This window comes from Cebus imitator, unplaced genomic scaffold (assembly GCF_001604975.1).
Source record: "Cebus imitator isolate Cc_AM_T3 unplaced genomic scaffold, Cebus_imitator-1.0 Scaffold394, whole genome shotgun sequence".
Lineage (NCBI taxonomy): Eukaryota > Metazoa > Chordata > Mammalia > Primates > Cebidae > Cebus > Cebus imitator.
In genome coordinates this window covers 137,498-161,670 of record NW_016107709.1, presented here as the reverse complement: position 1 = coordinate 161,670, position 24,173 = coordinate 137,498, and positions in this window count along the sequence as shown.

The window sequence follows — 24,173 nt, the reverse complement described above, 5'->3', positions numbered from 1 at the left end:
CAAATGATGCAAATCCATCCTTCCAGCGACTCAGGCCAAAAACCTTGGAGTTACTCCTAACTCCTTTTTCTCATCTAATTCATCCCAAGAACAGCAATCTGTACCTTCAATATATATCCAAAATGTGAGCCCTTCTCACATCACATGACTCCTATCCAGGTCTGAGCCACCATCACCTCTCACCTGGATACCTGTGATGGGTTCCTACCTAGTCTTCCTGTGTACTCTTTTGTCCTTTCTTGAGTCTCAACATGGGAACCAGACTGATCCTGTTAAAGCATAAGTCAGATCACATGCTTCCTCCCCTCAAAAACCTGTAATGGCTCCCCATTTTCCTCCAACCAAAAGCCAAAGTCTTACAATGACATGGAAGACCGCAGTCTAGGTCCCTGTTGCTTTTCTGACTCTACCTCTCTGTCTCTCTCCCCACCCTCCATATACTCTGACCCCCAAGCTAACGGTCACATACACCATGTACACTCCTTCCTTACTTAGGCCTTTGCAAGAGTTGTTCCCACTGATCAGAACAATCTAGTCCCATAACCAGCTGTCTCGCCTTTCAAATATTTGCACAAAGCTCACCTGCACCATGAGACCTACCCTGACTACTATAATTAAAATTGCAACCCAGCCCCACTCCCACCGACCCCCACTCCTCCTTCGCCCACTTTTATTTTGTCATAGCACTTACCTCTTCTAATGTTCCACATAATTTACAGATCTATGTATTTTTCTACCTCCCTCCACTAGAATGTACGTTCTGTGTGTAATATATTGATATTACTCCAGCATCAAGAACAGTGCAGGGCACACAGCCCATGCTCATCAAGTGAATAAATGACAGTAGAATGAATATTGCAGCTCATGCAAGATGGTACATATGCTCAGACAGGTGTAATTCAGGTCTTTTAAGTGGCTCAGTTCTACGGGCAGAATATCAAACACTATGGTCATTTTATTTCAAGTGAAACAAAGATTATATACTTTTAATAAATTAGACAAAGCCAATATGCTTTAATTCTGTGTTTACCTACCAAGACAGATACTATCCCAAAGACCTGGCAGCCAGCAAAAGGTTGGTCTTCAGAAATTTATTGAAATGTGGTTATAATTTTCAAAATGGTATATAAGAGTTACAGAAAGGAAATAGTAAAACCTCTGATGATATGTATTTTTCTCTTAAAAAAAATAAGAAAAAAAGCGATCTTAATATTTCATTGGCTCAGTGACACTGATGGCCTCATGCAGATTGCGTGTCTCAGAGCAAGTGTAGGATTACAGGCATCTGAGGCAAAACTGGGAGGTTTGCAGCATTGGTTCCTCATTCACTCATTGTCAACATGCTGTAACTTATTGTCATTAAGTATGCCAGCAAAGAGAATGTATAATTTCTCTAACACTCACTTCTCTAGTGTTATACAAACTATCAAAAATTAGACCAGTGCCATGGACTGAATCTATATGAATTCTGAGTCACCCCAAAATTATATGTTGAAGCCCTAACCTCCAATGTGATGATGGTATTTAGAAATGGGACCTTGGGGAGGTAATTAGGGTTAGACAAAGTCATGAGGTCAGACTTAGGGCTCTCACAGGAGCCCTAATTCTATCAGAATTAGGGAGAAGACACACCGTGAGAAGAGACACTGGAAGGCTTGCAGTCTCCCTATCTCCATGCATGAACTAAAGAAGAGCCAGGCAAGCACACAGTGAGAAGTAAGCCGTCTACGAGCCAAGAAGACAGCCTTCCCCAGAATCTATTCATGGTGGCACCCTGATCTTAGTTTTCTAGCCTCCAGAACCAAGATAAATAAATTTCTGTTATTTAAGCCTTGCCACTCTGTGGTATTTTATTATGGTAGCCTGAACCGACTAATACAAAGTGTGTCTTAAAAGATGTCTTCTTGGCTGGGCGCAGTGGCTCATCCTACAATCCTGGAACTTTGGGAGGCAGGAAGATCACTTGAGGTCGGGAGTTTGAGACCAGCCTGTCCAACATGGCGAAACTGTGTCTCTACTGAAAATATAAAAATTAGCTGGGCATGGTGGTGCATGCCTGTAGTCTCAGCTACTCAGACGGCTGAGGCAGGAGAATCACTTGAAACCGGGTGGCGGGGGTTGCAGTGAGCCAAGGTTGCGCCGCTACACTCCAGACTGGGCAATAGAGCAAGACTACGTCTCAAAAAGAAAAGGAAAGGAAAAGGTGTCTCCTGTGAAATCTTGGAATAAATACAAAAATCACAATGAGGATAAAGAAAATGGCAGCTTTGAGACCTCACTTCTACTAGGAGCTCTTTATTAGGCACATTACAGATAAAATAATAATGATTTAATTACGATGATTAAAAATGCAGATAATGTTGAAGGTGAGTGATGAAATGTGGGGTTTCATTATACTAGTCTTTCCTCTTTTGCATGCATTTGAAATGTTTGTATTTTCCATTTGAAAAATGTGTGCATTTTCCATTTGAAAAATGTTGACATTTTTGAAAAGGAAAAGTTTAAAAAATTTTAAGTTGACTAAAACAATGATGAAATTATCAAGAACACTATTTGATTTACCTCCAATGTCATTCACAGTAAATTTTCCTCTAAGTATTTACTGTGGCTTGAGAGATTAGTTAATGACGTTCAGAAGCCATCAGAAATATTGCAAAATGTTTTCTATATTTATATAATCAATTTTATTTCTAGGTCTGTATTATAACACACACAATACATCAGTACCACAGTATGGAAGAATGATTTTTATGTAACATACACAGACACACACACACACACACACACACACACACACACACACACAGTAAAGGTATAGGTTTCCCCCTTTTTTTTGATGGAAGTACACAGACAAAAGAGTTTGGTGGTTCCAGTGCTTAAATGGTAACAGAAGACAGACAACAAATAAATGTGGAGAATACCCATAAAGACGTTAAGGCCCAAATTAGGGGTTGGGGGGAGCTAATAATATTAGAAAATATTTAGAAGGTTAATGCATACATGCATTACTTGTATACACAAACATTATTTGTAAAGTTGGTAAAGCTCTTTGAAACCCTAAGGAATAAAAAGCACATAAAACAATATATTATTAATATTATTATTATAGTGCATATTTGTGTTTCTGTATTAAACTGCCAGAGGAGTCTTTTAATGGTCTGATTTTTTTGTGCAAAAGATACATAGGTCCATTGAAGAGACCCACATTAATCTAAATTATTGAGATGAATTTTAACTTCTTTGGACAATACTAAAGCTTGGACTGACTAAAGAGTAAAAAAAAAAAATGGCTCAGCATGCTAACGAATAAATGTTAAATGACCTGGGACGATGAAGTACATATTTTCATACTCCCACATGTTCATTTCACAAATTGGTGGTGTCCAGATGTCCTACAGCAAGATTCTTAAAGTGTGATGGAAGGCCAAATGCGGGGCTGAAAAAAATTCTCATTTTTTATCTTTTCAGATCATATTTTTTAAATATCCTTTAAATAACAGACATCTTAACTATTTAAAATATTTTTTTCTTTTTTGTGACAATGCTTCTGCATTTTTTTTCCAGTCATGATTGAAAGCTTTCACTTCGTAGTCTTAAGTTAAAGCCAAGGAAAACACCTCATTGGTTTCTCATCAACAGCAGCACAATTTGTTTGCTGATTTCAGTGCAGTGATTGGGTTTTTCTTTGTTAAATTAGAGAGCTGAGTGGAAACAGATGGATTAAGGGGTTCCCATGCCTATGAATGGTCTGTAGCCCAGAAGAGTAAGAGAACCAGGGTTGTAGGAACTAAGCTTCAGGGCTGTCTTTCTGCTTTTATCCCATGTTCATGGCAGTTTTTGGCAAACTGAACACACCCCCACAATGCTGAGCTATACTTTTGGCTTCAGGAGATAAAGACATTATAAAATGGGTTGTAGAGGCCAAGGACAGTGGCTCACACCTAAAATCCTAGCACTTTGGGAGTCCAAGGCAGCAGATCACTTGAGTCCAAGAGTCCGAGACCAGGGGCAACATAGTAAAACCCTGTCTTTACAAAAAAAGAAAAAATACAAAAATTAGCTGGACATGGTGGTGCATGCCTATAGTCTCGGCTACCTGCAGGGCTGAGGCTGGAGGATCACTTGAGCCTGGGAGGTCAAGGCTGCAGTGAGCCATATTTGCCCCACTGCACTCCAACCTGGGCAACAGAGTGAGATCCTGTCTCAAAAAAAGTAGGTCATAGACACACAGAAGGGAATGCAATGCAAATGGGGGCCTATGTGAGGGTAGAGGGTGGGGGGAAGATGCGGACTGAAAAACTACCCATCAGGTATAACACTGACTACCTGGCTGACAAAATTATCTGTCCACCAAACCCCTGCAACACATAATTTACATCACAAACCTGCCCATGTGCCCCTTGAACCTAAAATAAAAGCTGGAATAAATAAATAAATAAAATAGGTCACAGAGTGAGAGACAGCAAGTCTATTCACCACTGGCGGCCTAGGACTTCCGTCCTGCCATTCCATGCCCTTCTTCCTCCAATCTCACTCCGCTTCCCAATCCCAACCTTTCTATCACATGCAGCTAGAAAGCTGTGTGCCTCCAGACTGAGGAGCATTTGTGTTTCTCAGCCGGCAGAAAACTCACTGAAAATCCCTGACCCTGGGAACCAAATGCCCAGAGGGAGTTGCTCTGGCTTTAGCACTACCTCATCGGGGCTCCAACTTTCTCATCTACAACATGGGCCTCCTTTCTATGTGACAAAACAAGGCACAGTCTATCACAGAAGTCAGGAGGACCTGGTAGGCTTTGAAATCTGCTTGTGTGAAACTGTAATTCCACCACCATTAAGCTGTGCTTGACTTCAGTGCTTTGAGTTTTGGTTTTCTCGTGTAAAACAGGGACGTTGATGGTACTTGTAGGCTCGATGCACTGGTTCAGTGAATTGCTCGTTGTGGGGCACCTAGAGCAGTGACTATACCCATGGTAAAGATTCAGTAAATGATGGTCATTATCAAGTAACAACAAGGACAATATTATAGTACACGTTGCCCAAAGCCAAGGAATCCCAAGTACACTCTGAAATAAAACAACTGTATCTGTGTTCTATGGCTGCTGTAACAAACTACCGCACACCTAATGGCTGCAACAACGTAAATTTATTCTCTTACAGCTCAGTAGGTTAGCAGGCCAACATGGATCTTGCTGGCTGAAATCCAGGAGGCAGCCATGTTCCTTCCCAAAGGCCCAGGAAGGAATCTATTTCTTGCCTTTTCCAGCTTCTAGACTGTCAGCATCCCTGAGCTGGTAGCTCACTTCCTCCATCTTCATCAACGGAGGGTCAGGTCCTTTTCACACAGCATCACTCTGACCCCCACATCTACCTCCTGCTTCCATGGGGTTACATGGGGTTCACTAAAAATAACCCAGGATAATCTTCCTATTGTAAAGTCAGCTGATTAGCAACCTTGATTCTGTCTGCAAACCTAACTCCGCTTGATCATTTAAAGTAACATATTCACAGGTTCTAGTGATTAGGATGTGGACACCTTTGAGGGGGTATTATTCTGCCTAATGGAATAATTAAACAGAACCACCCTACCCACAGCATGTCACGCATAGGCTTCTTTTTTATTTATTTATTTTTGAGACAGAGTCTCACTCTGTTGCCCAAGGTAGAGTGCAGTGACGCAGTCTCAGCTCACTGCAACCCCTGCCTCCTGAGTTCAAGCCATTTTCCTGCCTCAGCCTCCTGAGTAGCTAGGACTACAGGCACGCACCATCATGCCTGGTTAATTTTTGTATTTTTAGCAGAGATGGGGTTCCACCATGTTGGCCAGGCTGGTCTCAAACTCCTGCCCTCAATTGATCCGCCCACCTCAGCCTCCCAAAGTGATGGGATTACAGGCGAGAGCCACCGCGCCCCGGCAGTACACATAGGTTTATTTCAATTGCCACTGGGCAACCAGAAGGGATGACAGAACAAATAAGAAGCTACCAGAAAGAAGAAGGGATGGAAGTTCTCAGTGCTCAGCTGTCAATCACTTGGCACAAAGGTTACTGTCTTTCCACCAAGAATCAGGTAGCCCCGTAAGACTTCATCACAACAGCATTCACAGGGGATATTTGCAGAGAATATTTGAATCTGAGAGGTGTCCTCCTTCAAACACTTTGTGGATGTATGGTTAGAGAAATTAGGAATCAAAATAGCCGGCATTAAAGAACTATGACAAATGAAGGCTGTGTTTTAGGGCTGAATACTGAGTCATTGCAGACTCATGACTAAGATACCTTAGCATTTACTAACGCAGGAGGAAGTGACCAGTGTCACAACAATTTTATTATGGGATGTAGATTGCTTCAACCAACACAGAATCATCCAGAAAAACAAAGAGGAAGAGGGATCAGATTACAGCAGAACTGGTGGGGGCTTTGTCTAAGGCCCTGTGAGTAGAGATTGGGGGTTAACACGGGAGCCTTGCATTTTGCCTGGTAAAATGTACAGAAACACATTCGCTGAGGTTTGCGAGGTTGGGCTGCAGGTGTAACTAGATACAATGAGAATGCTGGTAGCTAGAGTGTGTATGTTTATACTGAAGCTGTTGTTGCTATAAATGGTTTTCTTCACAATGTGCATTTTTAGAGGGTTGACTCTAAAAATTAACTGTGGCCTAAATTATCCTTGAAAGTCTATTCAATAGATTTGAATTCACCAAGACACAGGTCCTTGGAGTTCCAAAACCAAGAAGTAACTTCTGTTGTTTCTCTTTTCATTCTGACTATGGCCTTACTTCCTCTGGGACTATAAAGGCCAAAATGTAATTTGATTGGGTTATCATTTTTAGAGCAAATAATAGAAATACCTTCCATTTTGCCTAATAGGAGTGGTCGATTTCATATTAGTTAAATGCATGCATCATATGATTTGAGTGTATTCAGCCATTATCAATTATTTATTTTGCTGTATTTATATACTATGTACTTTCATCAGATGGAGCTGACCAAAGTTTATGATCAAGAATCTGGTATCTGGTTGGGCAGATCATCTAAAAGCGCTTCTTATAGAACAGAGCCCAACCAGGGATAGCTCCTGATCTAGGGGTGCACCCCTACTGTAAAGCAGCCAGTGAGAGCAAAGTCCAAAGCTATGCACGGTCTCTGCCAACATCACCACTCCTGTGACATGCTGTGGGCTTCAGGCAATTCCAAATCCATCATGAAGGCCAGCTGTGCCTAGCAAATACTTCCCATGTCTGTCTCCAATAATAATAATGGTGCTTCTCATCTATAGAGTAAATTTCAGTTTTACAAGTATCTTGCTTACATTACATCCAAAATAAACATTTTCTTGATATGTTGGTACATTCAGGAAAATAAACCTCTCTTCAGAACACTCCCTTTATGCCAATAGTAACAAACACAGAAGTTACTAAGTTTGTGGTTTAGGCATTACCAAGGGTTGTGCCATTAGCCAGTCATGAAAGATTTCTGAGCACTAAGTCAGCTTAGCAGCTGCCAATAGTTAACTTAGGCATCTTTTGTATCTACCCCATTTTTTGTTTCTAATTGCAGGAAAGGATGACTCAAAGCCCAATCTGAAGAAATTCAATCACCTTTCTTCCTGAAGCTCATAACCCTTCTCATAACCATTACAAATCAACTTCTAGAGTTTTCTTTATTCAATAAGGCTTGCTGTTTTTTAATTCTCCTGGAAATTAACAAAAGTCACCATTACCTTTAGAAACACAGGCAAGATTTCCAACATTAACGCTACCAGTCAAGAGAATTTTCTTCAGAATATAAACATGCCTCTCGGAGGAGAAGCCAGGCAAGTCTTTGAGAGATAGAGAAACGAAGGTTTGTTGTCCTTTTTTCCAATGTCATAAATTAAAGAGGAGATCAATTCTGCCATTTCAATTTGTATCAGCCTGAAGGTCAAACAGAAGCACATAATAAATTCTGACTCAGGCAATTACAAATTCAACTGACTCCTTCCCTTCTGAAAACCTTAGTGTTGATCCCTACCACCCAAGAATAACTTCCCCAGCCATTAGTAGATTATTCTCCTGGGTATAAGTTTTGCCTTTTTTACCTTCTGCTCATTACAATTCCAAAAGGAGGACATTGAACACTAGTGATTTTATATTCCATCCAAAATCCTGGATGTACCCATATATCCCCAACTACTGAATACTGAAAAGGTTACTCAAATTCAAGTGATATCCTATAGAAAGCAGCAAGCACTCACTTGGGAACATATTATGAAGCCCTCTGAAGATGAGGCAAAGACCTTTTTATTTAATTACAACACATTAGGGCAGAGGAAATGCCATGTGGCACGTCAACATATAAGTCTCCCTAGTCAGGGACACAGCTACCGCAATTTTCCTGTCTCCCTGGCTTGTATGTCTGGCTTATTCAAAATCATGTCTAGGGAAAAGGAAAGGACAAAAAGCAACGACAATAATACTCCCGACATGACATCAAATGTGTCTTGAGTGTGTAAAACCACCATCAAAGAAACATTTTAACTGGCTATTAAGCACTGGAACTGTGATAGGAAAGAGGAGTGTCATAAATGCCGTCATTTCTCACCGTGCCCTTTCACCTGCCAGCGCACCTGTCTCCCAGCCACCATGAGCCTCCTGAGGCCCCTTCTCGGGAAGTCGCCAATGATACGTGCTGTCCCCACCCCACTCCCTGAGGCCTTAGTCCGTGGCCTGACAACAAGGGATACAGAAGGTTCAGCCATGTCTCAAGACAAACCAATGCTCTGGGGTTTGTCACTCTATCTGTCCTCATCCCCATTTTCACAAACTCTTGCCCTTTATGTAGTAAGTAGGCTCCCCTGGGAAGGATTCAGATTTTTGGATAAGAAAAATTGCTAGCCACTGTACAGAGGAGATGGAGACACGGCCTATTCCTGGAGACGCTGGGAGTGGTCGGCTGGTGAGGTGTAGTGGACACTCTCGGTGTCTCACCCAGCACCTCAGCCCTTCCAGAATCTACTGCAAATGTTTTCCTCCCACACAGAGCGCTTCCCAAGTCTCTCTGCTTGAGGGCATCCTCTGTCTTTTTTTTTTAGACAGAGTCTCCCCCTGTCACCCAGGCTGAAGTGCTGTGGTGCGATCTCGGCTCACTGCAACCCCCGCCTCCTGGGTTCAAGCGATTCTCCTGCCTCGGCCTCCTGACTAGCTGGGATTACAGGTGCCCACCACCACACTCAGCTAATTTCTTTGTATTTTGGGAAGAGACAGGGTTTTGCCATGTTGGCCAGGTAGTTTTGAACTCATGACCTCAAGTGATCCATCCACTTCAGCCTCCCAAAGCGCTGGGATTTACAGACATGGGCCGCCATGCCTGACCCATCCTCTGCCTTTAAGGGGTTGCACTGCTGCAGAAAGGGCCAGCCAGAAGGGCTAGGGAGTTACGACAATCCTTAACAGAAAAGGGATGCTAGTGGGTGAATGAATATCCCAGCTTCCTTGTGCCTCAGTTCCACAGTCCTGAGGTGGATTTGGTCTCCCACAGCGTCCTTAGCAGGTTGAGTCCCAGTTACCCTCGTGGATTACCTGCTCATGAGCACACCTTTTAGTATCTTTCCTCTCTTCTTTAATCACTTCCCAGCCTTACTTCCTGGAATCCCTCTCAAATAAACTACACCCATGCCCTTATCTCCTGGTCTCTCTTAGAGGGAGCCCAGATTGAGGCATAGGGTCAGGTGCAGAGGCTGTGGCTTAATGGTCCTGGAGAAGGGGCAGTCTCTCAAAGATGTAGCAGTGGCTGTAGGTGGCTGGGACGTGACGCCAGCCCCCTTGGCCGGATGCTGGAGCTGCCCTTAATCCAGCACTTCTCCTGCTTGCTTGCTCCCTGAGAAGCATCTGTGTATGAAAACTGAAAGAGGCGATGGCTAAGTGATGCTAGGTTTTAGATGCAGGTGTGCAACACATGTACAGTTACCCCCAGCACTGCTTCACTTACCTGAGGAACAGGGCGTCCACCTCTGGAGACACGTCACTGCTCTCATGCTATTAGGAAACTTCTGGGCTTCCTCTGGTCCAAGGCTCTCCACTGTCATACTGCTCGGATATCTTATCTCCTAAGGTCTTAGGCTCCTTGACAGCCCCAGCCCTGTAGGCTGGAGCTTCAGAAGCTCACACCAGCAAGAAATAAAGATTTGGAAGATCTGTAAGCTAAAGATTTCTGGCAATTCAGCCAAGAATCCTTCCACAAGACAGGCATGGGGCAGAGGGAGCTAATCAGTGAAGATGCATTACCATGAGGGAGTAGTCACATGAGCACTGGGACTGTTTAGGAAGGCAAGGACTCCTGCACCTGGGCCCAGCTCACTGAGGCCTCTGTCATCTGAGCAGCTGTGGCTTTACTTTGTAGTTAGCATAGCCATATAGGACACCAAAGAAGACCAGGCATCTGCCCTCCAGATATTCCCAGATCTCCGACCAAACAAGCTTGCACTAGGAGATCAGTGTTTCTGTATTTCCTTCTAGAGGCGGGTACCCAGGTGACGTACAGAGGTGGGAAGGACTGGGCTTGAAGCCATTTGCACGCTAAGCTGGGAAGGGCAAGCCTGTTACAGTACTTTTTCCGTATCCCCTTGCTATTCGTAGTCAAACAAAACCTACTAAACTAAATTTGAAATTTCTGACTAAGAACCAAAACAAATACATAGAAGCAAATATGCAATGACTTACTTAACTGAGAAAATATTAATATTTTGAAAGAAACTGCAATCTAAATTTTAAATATTAGAACATGCAGTTCTTCTCATGACATATTTCCAAAATATTTGTCTGAAACTCAAACCACAGAGCAAATCTTCATATAAGCAAAGCTTCAACAAAGAGAAAGGGAGGTGCTGAGAGTGGACACCGGTCATCTGTTGAATCATTTAAGATTGCTTTAACTACACACGCAGCAAAGTGCTCTGAGCAAGTCTCACTGAGCTTTCAGCATTAGGACCAAAAGACAATAAACAAGGCTAGAAGCAAGGCCACATAGCCATCTTCAGAAGCCTGGGAGGGTCTTTTCTATTTTCTAGATATTAACCAGTCTTTAAAGTTACTGCGTTCTATGGAATAAGAAAGAGATTGACTGAAAAATCAACTTTCTAAAATTACCACCCCAGGTGTGTTCCAAATGCATAATTTCCTCTGAATTGTACCATAAAGCCACTTAACCACAGGGAGAGTACTGTGTTTAGTTCTGAGCCTTTATCTCTAAAATAAATTCAAGTCCTAATCCCAGCATTTACCCATAGAAGTTCTACTACTGAAGGAAGAAGCCTTAATATTCTTGACCCAGGTTGTAAGCAGGAATGAGATGAGTGTAGAGAGAAGAGCTGGGGTTTGGGGGAAGAGAAGGCCTAAGTGGGTGTGGGGATTGCAGCTTAGGAGCTCCTAATTCTGTTGCACCTCCTCCGACTTCATCCTCAGTTACCACCAAGTGCTGGGCTTGCTCTCTCTCGCTCGTTCTTCTCTTCACACTATCACTCTAACAACAGCAACGAGCTGCCACATGTGACCTGGATTTAGAGCTTAGCAGCGAGTGTGTGTGGAGGTACACTAAGGTGTAAGTGGTCAAGAACAACAGTCCAGTATAATCATTTCATCCACATAACTGGAGTCTCCGGTGTTATAGCGAGGAATGCAAACCACACCGCCAGCTTGTCACCTTCGGCCTGTATTGAGAAGGGGACTAATCCTCCATAAGGTTGCCCCGCCCCATCCCTCTTACAGCCGAGCTGGAGGCAGTGTCCAAAGGGCCAGTCCTGGAGCACTTATACTTTCTCCCATGTGAGGAGCTCTGCAGCAGGGTCTGGAGGCCAGCTGCCTCCGTTCTTTGGTTGTATGAATACTTCACTATACTCACACTGGCCTTTTCTTCTCTGGATGGCTGAGTGGCAAAAGGTTCCCAAACTCAGCCAAATGTTGGACCTCCCCCTCACCCGCCATCCTCTCCCTGAGCCTGGATGTATCTGTTACCCATTGCTATGTAACAAATCCTCTATCAACTAGTGGGGTAAAGTATGTGGGTCAGCAGTGTGGTCTGCTAATTTGAGCCAAGCTCTGCCCATCTCACTAGGCTCATGCGCGTGCCTTCAGGCACCTGGCAGGTTGGCTGGGAGCTAGCTGGTCTAGGGTGGGTGACAATAGCAACTGAGTCACATGTCTCATGTTATTCAACAGGTTAGCCCACACTTGTGCATATGGCAGTGGCAGGCTGTAAACAAAAGCATTGAGGTGGGTGGTTGTCGAGCAAGAAAACACTGAGACTCATGTTCATACGTTCAACCATGCTAAAGAAAACTAACAGAACTTTTCTCTCATGTCAACACATTTCTTCTTCGCTGCCAGAGAATCTTTTGATTTTAGGTTGAATGGTCAGATAAAAAATAGATGGTCTTCTTTGCATATCTGCCCTTCTCCTCCACCTCTCAGTCCATAAAGTCATGGGACACTGCTTTCTCTGGAAATCCCCTCAGCCTACCTAGGTTTGGGCTGGTACACTGCCCTTTCCGCTGCACTCAGAGGTAGGGAAATGAAACGCTCCCATTGGCCAGCAGAGTGCAAAATCATATTGTAAAGGGCGTGCACACAAGGTGAGTGGAGAGTCTGCCCATTTGTGTGAACAATCTATCTGTTTTAAGAGTGCAAAGCTAAATTGGGGTTCCAATACCAGGGTGACTACAATCCTGCCCTAGTAGGAAACAGAAGAGACCTGGACATGGGTATTGACAGTGCATCTTTCATGAGATACTTCTATTATTTGACAGATGGTCTAATGCCTAGTTGTCTAATCTGCGCCCAGGAGTCCCTCACATGGGAAACTTGTTTATACTGGCAGATGCCCTTGTGGCTCTCATCTGACCCATGTCCAATTTATTCTTGTCTGACCATTGCTCTGGTGCTGGGAGCCCAACCTCAGCAGCCTGGAGCAACTGGGGCAGCCCGTAGTTCTTCGAGTAGAAGGTGCACATTCATTACATCACCACAGTAGAAAACAAGTTCAAAGATTTTCTTTACAGACCCTGGGCAAAGAGGATATACTGAGTCAGGAGGGCAGTCCTCCACTCCTGGGCCATGCAGACATGAGGAGGCAGCAGTGAAGAGTCAGGCACAGAGCACACCTGCTGACTAGCAGCACAAACAAGGGAATAGGGTGTGGTACACTAAGCTCACGGGCAAATGCCTGGTGATCCATTTAAAGGAAGCTGTGGGAAAGCAGGGAGCCCAGTCTTCCAAGTAAGGGAGATGCCTCTAGCTCCTTATGTCTGGCCACCAGCTTGAGCCATTTGGATGTCGTGCAGAAGTGGAAACTGAGTCAAGGATGACTGAGCCCTGCTTCTGGTCTAAGAAAGTTAAACCTGGATTCAACATGGATGTCAAGGCAACACAGAATTACAAAAATTCACTACACTATTATAAAATTATAAAAATTATAAAAATTCACTACAGTATCCCACAAGGCATCCAGTCTTTCTGAGGTACAAAGGAAACTCTCTCTCCCTATCTGATCCCATTTCTTTTTCTAGGAATGAGTTAAATTGGTTTCAGCGAGTCCCCATCTTCTGATACCTAAGCATGTTGAAAGCAGATGCCAGTAACTTTCAGAAGAACTGATGGCCTATAATTCAGACCCTGTTACTTCTTTTATTTTGGTGCAAAATAATTCAGGGCGAGAGAAAGGCTACCACCTTAGCAGTGAGGGGGGACACAAAGCATAGGCCATTATCTGCATTTTAAATGCTGCTCTGTGATGCTTGGTTTTCCATTCCTGGGTTACTTCATTTAGAATAACAGTCTCTAATCTCATCCAGGTCATTGCAAATGCTGTTAGTTCATTCGTTTTTATGGCTGAGTAGTATTCCATCATACATGTATACCACAGTTTCTTTCCTTTTTTTTTTTGAGACAGAGTCTGGCTCTGTCACCAGGCGCCAGGCTGGAATGCAGTGGCATGATCTAAGCTCACTGCAACCTCCACCTCCCAGGTTCAAGCAATTCTCCTGCCTCATCCGAGTAGCTGGGACTACAGGCACGTGCCACCACGCCCAGCTAATTTTTGTATTTTTAGTAGAGACAGGGTTTCACCATGTTGGCCAGGATGGTCTCGATCACTTGACCTTGTGATCCAACTGCCTCGGCCTCCCAAAGTGCTGGGATTACAGGTGTGAGCCACCACGCCGGGTCACCACAGTTTCTTTGTCCACTTGTTGACTGATGGGCATTTGGGTTGGTTCCACGATTTTGCAATTGTGAATGTTCTCACTGATATGTGGGAGTTAAGCTATGAGGATACAAAGGCGTAAGGATGATATGATGGACTTTGGGGACTCGCAGGGAAGAGCAGGATGGGGATGAGGGATAAAAGACAACAGATATGGTGCAGTGTATACTGCTCAGGTGATGGGTGCACCAGGATCTCACAAATCACCAAGAACTTACTCATATAACCACATACCTTCTGTACCCCAATAACTTATGGAAAAATAAAATAAAATAATAGTAAAATAATAAATGCTGACTCTGTCTCTGCAATGTCCTCACCTAGGCCTGAGGCGCTGCACTTCCCCATGTTCCCATGGTGGCTGAGATCACTGTGAATAGCGGAGAAGGGGAGAAGATCACTGTCACAGTCACCTTTCCACTTCTAGCTCAGATAATTTCTGGGGAAGGAGAGGGCTACCATAAGAAGGGTATGGCTGTGTGTTGAAAAGACAGAGGGAGAAGGAACAGGAAGAACCCACATCCCGTGCTCTCTAACTCCAATCTTGGTCAATACGTATCTGGTGGTTTACTTGAATCCTGACATTTCAATTCCACCATCCTCCTCATGACCCACTCCCAGGAGCTAGAGCTTCTTCACATGTGACCACGCTTCCCCGGGCACCTTAACCAGGCACATGAGGGTAACAGGCTACTACACTTCATATACACCGGCTGGATCTGTGTTTGAATTCCTAGTGTTGGAGATGCTGTGGTCCTCTAAGCCATCTTCATTTCATATTCCATCTCCACTGTGACCAATGCATTTCTTCCAGATGCCTAAGTTGTGTTCCAGGTGTGGTCTCTTTAATTTTTCTTTTTAAGTCGAAAGATCCAATACCTTTGTCTCATTCACTTCTTTATCCATTCTACAAATATTTTTTGGGTATTACCATGGGGCAGGCACTGTTTTAGGAATTAGGGTTACAGTGGCAAGTGAGACTCAAAGTCCCTGCCGTGTTAGAGCTTTTGTTTCAGTGAGGGAGACAGACAAGAAAGAGAAGTAAGTAAATGATGATAGTATCAGGTAACTGGTCTAGAAAAACGGAGATTAGGGAATAGAGTGTGAGGAAGAAGAAGCTTTCAGCTTGGGTGGATGGAAAAGGCTTCTCTGAGGAAGCAGTATTTCAGCGAAGACCTAAAAGAAGTGAGAGGCCCAGCGAGAAGTGAGAGGAAATGAGATGCCAGGGGAAGAGAATTCCAGGGACAGGACACAGGTCTTCCTTGCCTGAGACCCACAGAATCGCTCAGGAAGAAAAAAAAAGTCTATTTCTTGTAGCCATGTTTTTTCTGTTCTTCAAATATTCCATGGTTAGAACCATGTTAAAACATTTTGAGGTTTATGCTTTTGCTGTTAAAACATTGACAAAAATATGATTAGGCTAGAAAATTTGTCAAATATTAGGGAGGGTCACCCTAGCGCATTCTATTTTTTAAATTTTTCTCAGCCAATGTAGACAACAAGGTCCTACTTGCAGTTCTTTGAAAGTTTATTCATAACTCCCCCTCCCCCATACTTGTGCACTCTGCCTCCGCAGCTGTGATTCATGGGGACAGGTCAAGGGAGGGGAAAGTCAGAGACTGATCTCAACAGTCAAGGTCTCCCCCAAGTACCTCCCCAGGGAGAGGCTAAAAGCCAGTGCAGGAGAGCAGGAGGAGGCCCTGGGGTCCACAGCCAGCCCTCCTCAGTGAGCGCCTCCATGCCCGGCTGGCTCATGAGGCAGCCATTAGCCCTACCGGCAGGGAGAGGCCATGAAGAGAACCAGAGGCCTTGTGGAAAGAGTCTTTTAGAGAAACACAGAACCGTAGGTGGTCGCCAGAGCTGAGAAGATGGAATGGGAATTTTGAAACCAAAGCCTCCCAGAAGCTCTCAGGCCCTTGGGAGAGATTAGGCTGACGACATCTAGAAACCAAACAAAACCCCCCATATTTGTACACTCCGACAGGTGCCTTCACTCCTTCGCCAAAATTGTATGGTTCCGCCAGGTTCTCCCTTTCCCCCTCTCTCCATCACAGCTGTCCATTGCGTTCTCCTCCCTTCCTTCTCCCATCTCCTTTCCCCCTGCCCCCTCACCTATCAATTGCTTTTCTTTCTGATTCACTTAATCTTTCTCCCTCTCCTCATTATTTTAAAAGAAAATGTGAACAAAACAAAATGTGCAGTTACACAGAAATTCCAATGAAGGAAGTGGGATTTTTACCATTAACAGCAGTGCTTTCTTTCTGCCTAAATTGGAGGTGACAATGTCACCCTTATTTCCTGCTGGTGACATCTTCAATCAGTATGGGCCTTTGCAGGGCAGGCTGATATTACACAAAAAGGGTTGCAATGTGCTCCTGTTCTGTGAACCGGTAATCACACTCTCAGGAATGTGCTCAGCAATTCAATAAAAGTCAAAAAAAAAAAAAAAAGAAAAGAAAAAAATCACATCAATGCCGATATCCTTTGTAGCATCATCTATAACAACAAAAAGTAAGAAGCCATGTAAATATCCAATAATACTGTAATGCATTAGCAAACAAAGTGACCCAATGGGTTACAATAGGATATTTTTATGTGTTCATTAAAAATAATTAGTATAAACACTATGTGGACGCATGAAAAATTCTGTATTTTTTATATAAAAACAGCAGAACACAAAATCCTATTACCTGCTCATTACAATTATGTGAACCCAGGTTGGGAGAGAATATACAAAAATAAGACTAGTTCCTCTCTCTTACATTAGAGTGGTGAAAATACAGACTTGCTTCTCTTCAAAAAAATCTTTTAACACTATTATATTGCTTTTAATAGCATGTGTGTAAATAATATCAATAAAAGATATTGTTGGGAAGTCCAACGTGAGTTGACCATAATTCTTCACCTACAACCCCACAAGGCATTTCTTCTTTTGTATTTGTTGTTATGATGTTTCTCCATCCTTCCCATTCTACCTGTCCCAAGACCAACAGAAGGGCAGGAAGCATTCTTCATTTAATTCTAGCCATCCTGTGTTATATTGGGCACACCTGCTATAGAGCTTCCATATCATGATCCCATATTACCCAGATGCACGTATCCCTCCTCATGCCCTCAATGGCATCGGCAGCAGCAAGGCTAACCTCCTACAGTTCCAATGACTACCATGTTCATCCCCAGGCCCCTGACTCCATCTCTTCCTGTGAGCACCTAAAATAATTACTCCCTCCCACTCCATCTCCAAATCTTGCCCACTCTCTGAGTCCATAAGACCTTTCCTGATCTTCTCAGCCCTTGGTGATATGTTTAAACTTCAGATTCCTACAACTCATCATCTTCTCTATAAGATCCTTGTGAGGTACTTGTTTTATGGCTTCCCCTTAGCTGTCCAGTTCTACTATAAAACCCCTGAGGGTAGGAACTGTGTCTGTGCTTGACCTTCAAGTAAAGCTCTTCACAGAGCTTCGCCCAGAGTTACTTAGTGATACTATTTACCAAGTGACTAATAATGGAACTGGAAAAAGGGAGCACATGGGAACTGAGACATAGATTTCCATACCTGTTCTGCATCCCATCTACCTGTCAGGCACATATTCAAGCATCCAAAATTGATCCTCATTAACTACTAGAAAATGTGCATGGATATCCATAAACATGAAGCCATCTGTGGCTAATTTTTCCAATCTATTAGCTAGCACTGATGAATATGCATTACTGATGGTATTAGTATCGGTTTTTATGATATTCTAAAGTAGACTAAAAGCTATAGGCAATATTATTAATAACCTAATTTATCAGTGGGGTAAATTTGTAAATTTAATGTTGTGGTTATAAAGAATAGCACAAACAGTTTTTTTGAAAGTACATGTTTCAAATAATTTTATCTGCCATATTAAACCATGAAAAGATCTGAGTTAGAATTGCTTAATAGAACACTTACGCAAACATATTAAATGAATCATATCTGTGACTTTTCAAAAACTAGAGTGTTACACATTTCTAAACGGGAAACTTATGCCGCACAGTAAATATTATATGTTGCAGAGGCATCAGTAATTGGCTCTATTAAAGGCAGAATAATCCGGTTGAGAGAAATCGAGCTATAGAATAAGGAAGATTGGGGTTCAAAATACAGTCTTCTGTGTGACCTTGAAGGATTTACTATACCTGCTCGTGCTTCAAATTCCTCATCTGAAAATGACCTGAAACTGCCACCTTCACAATGTTACCCTGAAGATTAAATGCTGTCATCACACAGGCAAAGCACTCAGCCTAAGTTCTAGTACATGGAAAGCTGTCCATAAAACATATGTTTTTATTTTTATTATTATTGTTGTTGTTATTGTTTATCATAAAAGACTGCCTTCACAAAATTATTCTTAGCATGTCATTCCTGCACAAAAGTTAATATGAAGTTTATTTTCAGCCAGACAGTAGCAAAGACAACCTTTACAGCCCTCTTGATATAATGAACCCCGGCTAATGTTCCCATTGCAACCAACAGAATTCTATTAATAGGAAAGAGCCTGTACTTAATGGAGGAATGCTACAGCAAGGAAATGTCTTTTCAAGAAATCATAAATATTATTGATTTATTTTTTTCTCTTCCTTAAGAAAGCTAACTGGAAGCATGTTCGATCCTAATGGATGGATGGCAAAGGAGAGGGAGTTATTGTCTCTGAATCCGTTGGAGAAGATTTATCTCAGTACATCAACCGCAAGTAGAAACTTTACCTCACTGCCAAGGGAACCTCTTAAATGGCTAGGCGCTCTCCCTAAATGCAGGCTATTACACTGGTCCTTAATATGCCACCTGGAAAAATGTTCAGCTTTAATTGAGCTTGACAGTCTCCAAAGACAACACCATTTAGGCAACAAGGATTGAGTTCGTTTTTAATATGAGAGAGAATGGCAATTCAAAGGAAAAGGAAACAGTTCAACAATGCAATCTGCCATGTGCAATGTTTTTGGAGGCAACTAATGAGAAAAAGAGACAGAGAAGAAAGCAGAGAAATATTTACCCAGAATCTTCTTGGAAGCAGTCTCAGTACTGAACCAAAGAAATCATGCAGGTAGAAAAAAATGATGTAGACCATTCTATATATAACTATGATACTAATGACGACGACTTCATAACTGCACATAGCAGAGCAACTTTTCATCTTTCAACACACAAAGTAATGCCTTTTATTTTACTTTCATCTTAAATCTACAAGAGATATCTTGAAAGCTTGAGTAACCCCACAATGGCCAAACCTAACGGCCACTTCTTTGCTTCTCCGGACCTCCAAGAACTTTCTGATGCTGTGGATCCCCCTGGGTCTGTTCCCCATTGATTTTGGAAACTTTCCTAGTCTCTTAATATCTCCCTCAGCCTGCTCCTGCCTGATAAATGTGCAAATCCCCTTCAAGCACACACTTCTTTGTCTTTATTTCTCTGCACCTCTTTCCTTTAGGGATGAATCCACCTCTTCCTACATCAGCTGTCAATGCTATAAGAAAGATTCCCAGGGCCACCTGATGAGCCCCTTTCTCTCCCTGAGCAACAATTCTGTGCCTAAGAGGGCTCCATGGAGAAAGCGTGGTTTGAATTGGGTTTGAAAGCTGGTCAAATTCAAATATTTAAAGGCGTGGACTTGGGAAAGGAGCATTAGAGATGGGAAGACTGGCAGACCAGGGGAAGAGATACAGAACAAATAATATGTGGATGACAGCAAAGATTGCTAAAGGATTCTTACTCTTTTTTAAAAATGGAAAGAGGACTTTTCCATCTTCTAGGGCCTTCTGTTTTTCTAAATGCCTGGGGCGCTTTCTAATGCTTACTATCCAAAGTTTAGAAATGAGTCAAAGGACATATAAATCCTTCCTTCATCCTTACCTCTAATGACATCAAAAAGAATGTCACAGCTCCCCTGAGGCCCCATTTACAATAGTCTCACTTCCCCAGACACCATCCCTATTGCCTAACCTCATTGGAGATGCTCTGGGCTCTCTGGGCACTGGTGTGGTCTGATGTTATTTGTTCCCCACTTTCAGTTCTGAAGCAGTGGTTTAACTCCTGCTGAATTTGACTGTTGGTCTTTAAACATTTTCTTGCAAAGAAAGATCATTTCACCACTGTCAGAACTTTATTTCGGTTAATAGGAATTTCAGTGAGCATCCAGGATCCTCACTGTTATCGCCTGATGGCTTATTACACAACTTTTGATACCAAGTCTGCAGAAGAGATAATGCTTTCTAATACTTTAGAAAAAAAAGAAAATGACATTGTGTCTCTCATTAGTTTTATTTCATTACACAGTACACAGGATGGTCAGTAATTTGCAAAAACAGAAAATAACAACAGGATAAAATTTTTCAGTGAGCCATCTTGAGTCTCAAACTGGAAATAAGCTAACCTTCTTAACCCATGCACTTTGTGAAAATAACTTATTTCCAAGGAGAGACACCCTTTAATGCAGATTATGCACACTCAAGAAGAGACACACCGCCATGAAATATGCTCATATGCAAAATTAAATAAATCACTTTCAGCGACTTATGACTATTTGAATATATTTCAAGGTCCATGGCTTAGATCAGAATGTTTGTTCTTTATCTCATGTTATCTCTGAATGTGAATGTATGAGCATATGCTAAACATATTTTAATCTATTCTTTGCTCCATCCTTACCTATTTAACTCTAAAATATATATTTTTAAAGGCAGTTATTTCACAGTCAAAGCAGAGAATAAGAGCATTGTTTCCCCACCTGACACACTGTGATCTCTAATTTCCATTAGGATGAGGTATAAGCGTAACTGTATTTCAGAAGCCCATTTTTCCACCTTACTTGATAACTACCTTAGCATCTTTTTTTTTTTTACCAAAAAACATTTTAATATCCACAGTTAAAGTATAATCCACATGCTAATTACCAGGCTTTAAAAAAAAATAAATCTATGGAAATCTGTTTTAGGTGATGGTGGCATAGTTCCAAAACTAATGAGGAAATCAGATAAAATACTAACACATTTACTTGAAGGTACTGAAGGGCTTCCAAGGTAACCAGGACTCAAGGGTGCAAGAGCCTAGAGAAAAAGGAGCTGTAGGGAGGTTAGCTGACCTTCTGGGCATTGCCTTTCCCATCAAGACATCTGCTGACTCTTACTTTTATCATGTGCTACAATCTGAAAAATTGGGCGGAGAGCTGTGACTAAGAGGTAAAGAAGCCACTAGAACTTCTGCAAAGCTCACAGAAATGGGGAGAAAAAAAATAGGATTTGGAACTTGTCTTAGTCCTTTTGGGCAATTACAACAAAATACCTGAGATTGGGTAATTATAAACAACAGAAATTTGTTTCTCGCAGTCCCAAAGGCTGGAAAGTCCAAGATCAAGACACTGGCAGGTTCAGTGTCTGGTGAAGGCCCATTTCTCCCAGATGGTGCCATCTAAGTAAGTATCCTCACATGGCAGAATAGTAGAAGAAAGTGAACCTATTCCCTCACATCTTTTAATAAGGGATTAATCCCATCCATGCGGGCGGAGCCCTATGGACCTCCTAAAGGTGCCACCTCTTAGTACTGTTGCATTGGGGATTAAGTTCAACATAAATTTTGGAAGAGACATGAACATTCAGACCATAGCAGAGCAGCCTGGCAGGCCATACTAGAGTGGCCAAAAACCTGTAGCAAAGGAAGCACAGGAACAAATCATCAATCTGCTAAGCGCAAGATCCTGCAAACTTCAGCAGGAAACAGAATACAACTGAATTGTTAACAATCTGATGTGTTGATGAGAAGACAAAAATTTCAGTTTAGTAACAGCCAAAATAAAAGGGCCCTAGTAAGAAACCCAGGACTTCAAGGAAATCAGTAAGCTCTACCCTAAGCGTAGGGATGAACAAGGGGTAGATGAAGCCTTACCAAACTTGCAACCCAGCCCTCAGTCAGCGGTGTACCTGATTAGATAAAGACTCAACCTGTGTATTAGAGGTTACAGTGAATGCTTTCTAGAAGAAGTTGAGGTTGTCCTGAAGTCTCCAGTTTTCATATGCAATGTCTGGCATTCAATAAAATACCATCAGACATGCCAGATAAGAGAAGCAAGAGAACAAACAGAAAAAAGAAACAAATCTACAGATGACCCAGTTATTTGACTTACTAGACACAGATTTTTAAGCAACTATGACTAATGCTTTATTTAAAAATATGAGAGTTTCACCAGAGGTGTGTAATATCAAATAGAAAAAGCATCAATTAGAAATTCTGGGATTAAAAATTACAACAATTGAAACTACAAACTCAATATGTTGGTTTCATAGCAGATTGAATACAGTGAAAGAGGAATTGGTGAATTGGAATATAAGTGAATATAAAATATGCAGGCTCAATCACAGAGAGTAAAATGAGTGAAAAATACAGAAAAGAGCATTAGTGAAATATAGTACCCTGTGAAAAGCTCTGACACATCAAAAATGAGTCCCAGAAGGGAATGAGAGTTAGACTGGAACAGAAAGAAATATTTGAATGAATAATAGTTAAGAATGTTCCCATATTTCTGAAATATGGCAACATAGTTTCAAGCAGTGCATGATTAATATGATAAAATCAAAATTTAAAACATCATAGTAAAATCAGTGAAAAGCAAAAGCAAAGAAAAATCTTGAGATGAGCCAGAAGAAAAAAAGACAAATTACCCTCAAATGAGCAACAATAAGACTAATAATTGAGTTTTCAGTTGAAAACTGTAGAAACCAGAAAATAATGGCATACCATCTAAAGTTCTACCAGGAAATAACTGACAATCTAGACTCCCACATGCAGGAAAAATATCCTTCAAAAATGAAGATGAAGCAAAAGGTTTTTCAGACAAACAAAAATTGACACTATTAATCACCAGCAGGCTGACATTGAAAGGTAAACTAAGTGAAAAATTCTTCAAGCAGAAGAAAAAGTATTTCTAGATAGAAACAAGGCAATAATGCAGGAAAAAATAAAATCAGAAAAGGTAAAAATTTGGTAAAATAAAAATAATGATCAACAGTAAAATCAATACTATATCTTAGAGTTAAAATACATGTAATGCTAACAATATGACAATAGTAATGCAAAAGATGGGAGAGGTGAAGTTAAAACATTTGAAGTGTCAGTATTATTAGGGACAAGGTAACACGATAATAAGCCAAGCGAGCATGTTGTAATGTCTAGGGTGACCACTAAATAATGGTAAAAGGATATTCCACTAACAAATTAATAAAGAGGGGAAAAACAGAATAAAACTGAAGCAAAAGTTACCATCAACTTGATACCAAAACCAGATAAGAATATTACATGAAAGGAAAATTATGACCAATCATTCCTGTGAACACAGATGCAAAAATTCTTAACAAAATAATAGCTTGCTCAGCTATGCAGAAAAAGGGTAATATAGCATCCCTAAATGAGTTTTATTCCAGGAATTCAAGGGTGGTTAACGTTTCAAAATCACTCAATGCAATTCCCACATTAACAGAAAGGGGAAAAAGGGAGAAAATTTGTAGTCATACGAAGCACATTTGGTCCCATTTAATACCTACTTGTGATTTAAAACAAATTATTGGAAACTAGGGAATACAATAAAACTATCTTAAGCTCAACAAAATTGTCTACATAAAGTCCACAGTATACATTATAGTTTATGATGAAATATTGAAAGCGTTCCTTCTGCAGTAGGGAATGAAACAAGGATGTTAGCTATCTCTACTTCCAATTAAGATTGTACTGAGGGTCCTAGAAAGAAAAAATAAATATAGGCATGTGGTATTAAATGAAAGAAATAAAACTATATTTTCAGATGATATGATTGTGTATGCAGAAAAAACACAAAAGAATCCACATATAAACTATGAAAAGTATGCGAATTTAGTAAGTTTACTAAAATATACTGTACAATATACTATACTATACAAAATATACTAT